This window comes from Simochromis diagramma, unplaced genomic scaffold (assembly GCF_900408965.1).
Source record: "Simochromis diagramma unplaced genomic scaffold, fSimDia1.1 OVJJ01000334.1, whole genome shotgun sequence".
Taxonomy (NCBI): Eukaryota; Metazoa; Chordata; class Actinopteri; order Cichliformes; family Cichlidae; genus Simochromis; species Simochromis diagramma.
The window spans coordinates 4,608,862-4,617,670 of record NW_024386764.1 but is presented as its reverse complement, the minus strand read 5'-3'; positions in this window follow the sequence as shown (position 1 = coordinate 4,617,670).

The following is an 8,809-nucleotide window of genomic DNA, read 5'->3' as shown; positions in this document are numbered from 1 at the left end:
TTAGGAGGAAAAAAAACTGCTCATACTTAAACATTCAGCTGCCCCCAGCCCAATTTCCAGATTCTGGTTGGGAGGAGGAGGGGGGCTCAAAGAGTCACCACAGTACTTTGTGTAAGGCCACAGTTTGAAGCTCAGTCTTTGCCTTGTTTTGGTGCCACAAAGTCGTGAATAATGAATCTGAACGCACGCAAAAGCTGGCAAATGAGTCCGAGTGTGAGCGTCCCAGCAGAGGACAAATTGTTTCAGTGTTTTGTTTTCAACTGCGCTCATAAACTCACGACACATTGCCAAAAGTTTTTTAATGACTTCATAATGGTGCATGCATAAAGGCCCATTATTCATCTAATTTGGAGAATTTCATAAAGAGATGGCAACGTAACCCTTCTATTTTCTGCACATTAACCTGTTGCACTTATTATTATTATTATTATTTTAGTTCAAAGTGGTTTGTGTGCGTTTGGGTATTTCTTTTTTTGTGTCGTTATCATTTTTGGAAACATATTGCATGCACTGCCACTCTTAGATATGCTTAAAGAAAATACCCACAAATTATCAAATTATATGGCATGTTTTCTTTTTAATTCCCATTTTTATTTAATCTTTATTTAAAAGTTATAAAGTGATAATAATTTGTTTCCTTAGGGAAAAAAATATTATTTTACAGCTTTTTACTTTTACTGCATGGAGATGAGCTTGTTTATGACAGAAGACTGAGCAAAAATTGATGATGAGCTGAAACATAACAACCACTTATATTTGGAACACAGATGCTAAAGAACGTGTAAAATGGAATAATAATAATAAATGGATGAGATCAGTCATTGATTTTAACTGGAATAGTTTTATCATCCTCAATGAAATGGTACGAAGGACGTGGAATAATCATAACTGTCTTATATAAAAATGAATCATACAATAAATTTATATCCAACAGAGGAGTCCCCCATCCTTGACTTTATGATTTCTTCCAGTAACTCAGATACGCAATTATAGTATCAGTTTTTTAGAAGTGAATACATCTTTGACAATTTTCTCTTCATCACAGAGTAAAATCCTTTGACCCTCATACTTATGTATTGGGTCTTTTATTTGTTTAGTTATCTGTGTTCTCACCATCAATTTCCATTCAAGCAGACTGTGAGAGTCATTTTGTCTTTTCCACTAATTAAATTCTTTGCATCTTCCAGTGGCTTATTTACTGTAAAGTTTCTCCACAGATCTGATCTCAAATAGCCTTTGTTTTAAATCTCTCACTTGAGGCAATAAACCAAAAGAGATAAAACCTGTTCCTTTGAAGTGTGTGTTAGCCTTGTTAAATAACTGATGCTTCTTAACGGCAAACCTTGAAAAGAATCACAGAGGTTTGCTGCAAAAGCTCAGATAAAGACTATCCTTAGAGTGAATATTCTACTGCTGTTAGGACCATTTTTCACATCATTTTCAACATTTTTAAATGTTTGAGGCACAGCTCTCGTGAGCCATGATTGTCCTTTTTATTTTTTTAGCATGTATACCAATAACATGAGGAGAAAAGTGAGTCAACCAAAATGAATACTGGTCTGAGAAATAAAGAGCTTTGTGTTATTTCTGTTTGACCACAAGATGGTGTCACTCCTTCCACTTTCCAAGCTATTTCTTCTTCATTTGAAACAATTATCATGGTCAGTCATTGTTTGCATTCTCAAGAATCAGTCTTGAGCGAGTTGTGATGCATATTTTGCTTCCCTTCCTTTTATAAGAACCCTTATTTAGCCAGGAACTCCTATTAAGGTCAGATCTTTTTCACAGGGGAGAGTTGGTCAAGCAAGGCAGCCAAAAATATTAAAAATACAACAAGCTCAGCATAATATATAAGATTTCCTATTTAGTCTAAAAACACAAATTGTTCAATCCTTTCAGGTTGTCATTAAAAACTTCAGGCTTGCCTACACTCTCACCAATTCTTCCAGGAAAAGTGGCCAAATATACAGTCAGAATTATGAAAGTAGCGTGTGGATAGTCTTTGGGGCCTTTTAGTTTGAGAATATGCTTCACTTCTGATTCAATAGTCTTCTCCATTTCTAAAGCAAACGGCAGAGTCCTGGGTAGTTATCCCCTTGTGGGGTTTGTCCCCTTTAGAGATGGTCCTGAGGGCCACTGTCCCACTATGTGAGCCAATGTGTGAAAAAAAATGGGTGGGTTGTCACCATCACTTTGAGACTTTCACCCAAATTTTGATGTGACCTATTGAGTTCATCTGAGTCGTGGTATGAATTGAAGCACCTGGGAAGCGATCCCTGGTTGTGGTAAAGACCCACACCTTTTTTCACACAAGTACCCATATGATGACTCACATGATCAATAGAGGGTCAAGGACCCTCAGGACCACCTCCAAAGGTGACAAACCCCACTAGGGTTAAATACCTGGGACTCTACATCTTTTGTTTTAGAACAAAGAAGACTCTTGGATGAGAGGTGAAATGTCTTCACAAACCTAAAGAAGTCCAGTTGCCTTCTTTTTTCAATCTCCTAAGACTTAACAGATTAGAAAAGTGCTTGTGTGAACGGGTGTGATTGGATGAATGAATTAGTTGTATAAAGCGCTTTGAGTGCTCAGATAGAGTAGAAAAGCGCTATATAAGAACCAGTCTATTTACCACCATGAACTGGATGACTGAGAACCTATGCAGACAAGCTTGTTGATGGCTATCGAAAATGTCTAGTCAAATGTAACTTGCTAAGAGATATTAAATCAAATAATAGTAGGGGTGTATGCATATTTTACCCCTGCATGTATACTTTCGATCCTTTTTTTCTTCCCCGCCTGTCCCGTTTGGTTCTTTTGCCATCAGAATTATTGTCTAAAGGCCAAGAAAGATGCCCAACGGATTTACTTTACCAAATGGACCATCCCGGCCTTGCCGTATTGGTCCATTTGATTGACCTTTGTTTTTATTGTTTATTTTATTTTATTTTAACTTGCTACACACGGGACAGACATGACTGGGGGAAAGAAAAAGGAGATTGAGAGGTAGGGGAAGAAAAACAGTGGGGAAGAGGAACGGTGATAAAGGGCAGTTTATGTCTGTGAGCACCCGTGTGTACACCTGTGAGCATGAGCGCGCTTGTATTCAAAAGGTTCCTTCATGTAACGATGTGCTAGAGGGTGTGGGGAGCCATTGCCCCGTCCTCCAGGGCATGAAGCAGGTATGGAGGAGATCCAGGCTCCAGCCATCCAGAGACCCTCAGAGCACAAGAGACCAAGGAAGACCAAGGAAGACCAACGGAGCAGCAACCGTGCCACTCTCCCAGAAAGAGCTGAGGAGAGCCCCAGATGAGGGGTCACTCCGCAGCCGCGGAGCAGAAGCCAGAGGGGGGTTGCAGGGACGTGCCCGTGAGCTCCGCTGGCAGCCAGCTGTGCCAGAGTGGACCAAGCCCCAGGCCCAGAGGCCGAGGGCACCCCACCCCCCGAAGGGGCCCGAGCGAGCCCCTGGCTCCGACAAGCAGCCACCAGGAGTGAACCGGTGCATACCTGAACAGCACACTGGACAGTACTGGTCTGACTTGGGAAACATGAAAAACTGGGTGAATCCGTAGACTGGGAGGAAGCTTGAGTTTCACAGCAGAGGGCGAAATGACCGTGTGGATGACATACGGCCCAATAAACCGAGGAGCCAGCTTGCGGGAGGAAACCTTAAGGGGAACATCTTTAGCCGATAGCCACACCTTCTGCCCTGGAGTGTACTGAGGAGCTGGTGATCGTAGACGATCCGCATAGTGGCGGTGGCAGGCAGCAGCCTTCTTCATTGCCTCCTGAGTCCGAGTCCAGACGTGGCGGCAGCACTGGAGATGGTGCTGGACGGAAGGCACAGCCAAATCAGCCTCTTCCTCAGGGAATAGGGGAGGCTGATAGCCTAGGGACACTTCAAATGGAGATAGACCAGTGGATGCAGAAATATGTGAATTGTGCGCATACTCTACCCATGGGAGATGTGCTGACCAGGTAGCCGGGTTATGGGAAACCACGCAGCGGAGCATGGATTTTAGTTCTTGGTTGAGTCTCTCAGTCTGTCCATTGGTTTGAGGGTGGTAACCAGAACTGAGGTTGGCTTGTGCACCTAGGGCTGAGCAGAAAGTTTTCCAAAGATGGGATGTAAATTGAGGTCCCCTGTCAGAAGTGACTTCGGCAGGAATTCCGTGGAGTTTGAAGACGTGGTCAATCATCAGTCTTGCAGTTTCCGTGGCAGTGGGTAGTTTTTCCAGGGCAATGAAGTGAGCTACTTTAGAAAAGCTGTCGATCACAGAGAGTATTACTGTTTTACCTGCTGACCTAGGCAGTCCAGTGACAAAGTCCAGGGAAATGTGGGACCAAGGATGGGAAGGTACAGCTAGAGGTTGTAGAAGACCGGAGGGTCGCTGATTTCTTGTTCCTGGCCCACACGTCACAAGCAGAGACGTATTCCCGCACATCACGCTCCAGAGTTGCCCACCAGAAGTGACGATGTAGTAGTGCGATGGTGCGGCCGATTCCAGGATGGCAGGAAAACCCGGAGGTATGTGCCCACTTAATTACAGCCAAACGGGCTGCTGCGGGAACGAAGCAGCGACCTGGAGGACGTGTGCCAGGGTCTGGCTCGTCCTGTAATGCTCGCTGGATGGATTACTCTATGACCCAGGATGAAGACGCCACGCGGCAGGGGGTAGGAGCTGGTTCAGTGGGTTCAGCGTCTGGGTCGTAAAGACGAGACATGGCATCGGCCTTGGTGTTCTTGGAACCTGGACGGAAAGAGATGGCAAACTTGAAGCGATCAAAGAACAGAGACCAACAGGCCTGGCGGGCGTTTAGACACTTGGCAGTTTTGAGATAAGTAAGGTTTTTATGATCTGTGAAGATGGTGAATGGGTGTTCAGCTCCTTCCAATAGGTGATGCCACTCTTCCAGGGCTAACTTAATAGCCAGCAACTCTCTGTCTCCTACATCATAGTTGCGTTCAGCTGATGAGAGTCGACGTGGAAAAAAAAAAAAAAAAAAAAAAAAAGCGCATGGGTGTAACTTGGCCTTGGGTCCTGAATGCTGTGAGAGGACGGCTCTGACGCCAACATCGGACGCGTCAACCTCCAGAACGAATGGCTTGGAGTGGTCTGGGTGACACAACACTGGAGCTGAGGTAAATAGTCGTTTGAGTCTACTGAATGCTGCCTCAGATTCAGGTGTCCAGATGAACTGTCTTTTGGTGGATGTGAGTGTAGTGAGATGAGTGGCTACCTGGCTGTAGTTGTGAATAAACCTCCGGTAGAAATTGGCAAAGCCAAGGAAATGTTGTAGGTGATTGCGTGACGTGGGCGTGGGCCACTCCAGAATTGGCTGGATCAGTCTTCACCTGCCCCCCTGCGAGTATATAGCCAAGAAAGGTGACGGATTGTGCACGAAACTCACATTTCTCGGCTTTGACATAAAGTCGGTTTTCCAGGAGGCGTTGGAAGACTGCTCGGATGTGGACATGGTGTTCCTGGGGGGTTTTGAAGAAAATGAGTATGTCATCAAAATAAACAAAGACAAACCGGTTCAGGAAATCACGGAGCACATCGTTGACCAGGTTCTGAAAGACAGCGGGGGCATTGGTTAACCCAAACGGCATGACCAAATACTCAAAATGACCTAGGGGCGTATTGAAAGCCGTTTTCCATTGCGGAGATCCAGTTTGGTGAATATGGTGGCTCCATGGAGGGGTTCAAAGGCTGAGCTGATAAGGGGTAATGGATATTTGTTTTTAATGGTGATTTCATTTAACCCTCTGTAGTCAATGCATGGACAGGGTAATTTTCCTTCTTTTCCACAAAAAAAGAAGGTGGCGCCTACTGGAGAGGAGGATGGGTGAGTGATACCTGCAGCTAGTGACTCGTGGATAGACTCTTCCATGGACTCTTTTGGGTCTGGAGATGTTAAATAGCCGGCTAGAGGGAAGCGGAGCACCAGGTAGAAGGTCGATAGCGCAGTCATAAGGTCTGTGAGGTGGCAATGATGATGCTTTGTGTTTACTGAAAACTTCTTGGAGGTCATGATACTCAGGTGGGACGAGGGTGAGGTCGACGGGATCTGTGTCTGAGGTGTTAGTGTCAGGGGAACCTGGCGGTAGGGCGGACGTGAGGCACTGGGCTAGACAAAAAAAGGCTCCAATTAGCAATTTACTCCCAGACCAGTCTATGCGAGGGTTGTGTTTCTTTAGCCAGGGGTAGCCTAAGATGAGTGGTGAATCAGGAGAGCAGAAGGTGAACAAAGTAATGGCTTCACGGTGGTTTCCAGAAGTGACAAGGGTTACGGGGCCGGCCTGATGGGTTATCTGAGAGAATATTTGATTGTTCAATGCAGTAAAAGGGATGGGAGGATCGAGTGTTTTGAGTGGCAACTGAAGGCGTCTAGCGAGAGCTAAATCAATTAAATTTTGCTCTGCTCCAGAATCAACGAGAGCGTGGAGAGGGTGAGAAACCTGATCTAGACAAAGGGTGACTGGTAGAATTAACCGGGGTTTGGAACTGTAAGAGGATCCGCCCACCTGTATCCCCGAAATTACCGGCGGGCAGAGCCTTTTGGCCAAACCGGGCACTGTGCTAACCTATACTCCACTGAGCCACAGTAAAAACATGCACCCGACCGAAGCCGTCGCTCTCTCTCCTCTGGTGTGAGACGAGAGCGGCCGATTTGCATAGGCTGAAGCTTAGCCACCAGATATGCTACCTGAGCTGAATCACTAGCAAAAGAATGGGGGGGAAATGCGTGAAAGCGAGAGAACATTCTAGTAGAAAGGCAGTACAGCGACCCTGCTCCCCGGAGTAAGGCTCGGGTTCTGGGAATGCAGCATCGTGGAAAACTGAGCCTGAAGGAGTGGCCTGAGCTGGGGAAGACTGGGGAGGTTCTGCCACGGGTGCAGGAGACGCCGAGGACGGGTATGGAGTAGTGGAAAGAGCTGACTGAATTTCCTGCAGGGAAACTAAGATCTTAGCCTGAGTCTCGCCTATGGCTTGGCACCGGGTGTCGAGGGCCTGCAACGCTTGCTCATGAGCCCCTAAACTGGCTCCCTGCTTGGAGACTGCTGCACGTACTGGGTCTGCTGAGTCCATTTTCTGGCAAGTTCGTACTGTCACGGGACCGAGTGGTCTGTACTGAACAGGACTCAGGCGGAGAAACCCAGAGCAGAGACATGGTGTAACAATAATTTATTAGGCTTAAGCGCTAGAAACGTAGCAAAAGACAAAAAACAACCAAATGTGGAGTTTGACATGGCATGGCCTGGGAAACATGGCTAGGGCGAGGGAACGGGGCCTGAGATGCAGAGTGGAGCTGAGCAAGGAACAGTCACACTGATGAGAGAGGACAGTGGAGTTATGAAGGTAGTGGAGGTAGCTCTGAAGTGGTAAGTTGTAAGTATAGCAATCCTTACTTGCAGTAGGGGACGCAGAGTGTTGAGGGGGGGGGGGTGGGTGGGTGAGGAGAATCCAGGGAGCTGAGTGGCGTGGCAAGGCTGACCTGAGATGCGGGGTCTTCAGATGGAGTGTGATAGCAGGAGGGCAGGCAGGTGAGGCACAGAGTGATTTTCAAAATGATTGCTTGGTATCCTGAGTCTGGAGGTGGCACATGAGCCAAGGTGAATCCAGCAAATGGGTCGATGATGAACTGGTAGTGAATGAACATCAATGTGTGGCTTAAATCCCTCTGGCTTGATTGCCTGCAATAGGCTCCAGGTGTGCAGGAGCTGGAGGAGGTGGCCCTGCCCAGGGGTGGATCCCAGGTAGGTTCAGGAGCCTTATGGAAATTCCAGCCACCCACCGCAGACCATGACAGACCCAGGTAGTGTTACCCTCTTCCCTGGGGTGGAGAGAAGCAGACCGCTCCCGACTCCACAGCAGCAGGGAGGCCCTGCATTCCAGACCCCAATCGGACAGCCAACTCCTCCTCCCAGCCCCCCCGCCCCAACAGGCAACAGAGAACGGGGTGTGTGAAGACTCCAAACCTCCCTCCGCCCACTCATATGTAGTGTTGATGCATGTGTGTTCCAAGGTGCATTTAAAACCCAGGAGGGCATGGAGCTACCTGCCAGAGAACAGCAGGTAAGCGCATAGCCCCTCCCGGTATACTTTCGATCCTGTGTGTAATAGAGAAAACACATTCATCCCCATGGAGATTGTGTGTAAACTTTTGACCACAAGTGTAATCTTGTTTCCCCAAAAAGAATTCCCGTTTTATTATTGCAAAACATTTTCCAGTTTTAGTAGGAGAACTGGAGTACTACACACCTACAGTATATTGTGTTTTTCAGTGTAGAATTTCCCCGCCCTTCTCATCTTGCCTCAGTACTTGTTAAATTTGGTTCCTGGATTTAAAAGTCTTTCCAACGAGTTAATGTACATATTCAGCTCTCAATATTGCCTATTGTATACATTTAGTGCTTATTTGTTAATGGTATACTTCAAAGTAACCCCCCCCCCCCCCCACACACACACACACACACACACACACCAAAGAAGCTGTTTCTATGTATTCTATGTATGTATTTGCTAATTCGATCTGATATGTAATCAACAAGGACCGGGGAATTTTTAGCCACAGCCCAGCTGAAAATAGTCTGAAGTTAAATGGGGCAAATTCATTTCCAGCTTTATTGTACTCATTTTGGAAATCCTTAACTGCTTTTTGTGTTATTGGCTCTCTTTCGACAGCGGTTTTCATTTGAGTTGTTCTTGGAAACCTGTGCCTATAGAAGCTAAATCCAGGTGGTCAGAAATGCTAAATACTAACTAATTTGAGGTTGAAAATTACATAATAAGAAGTTGT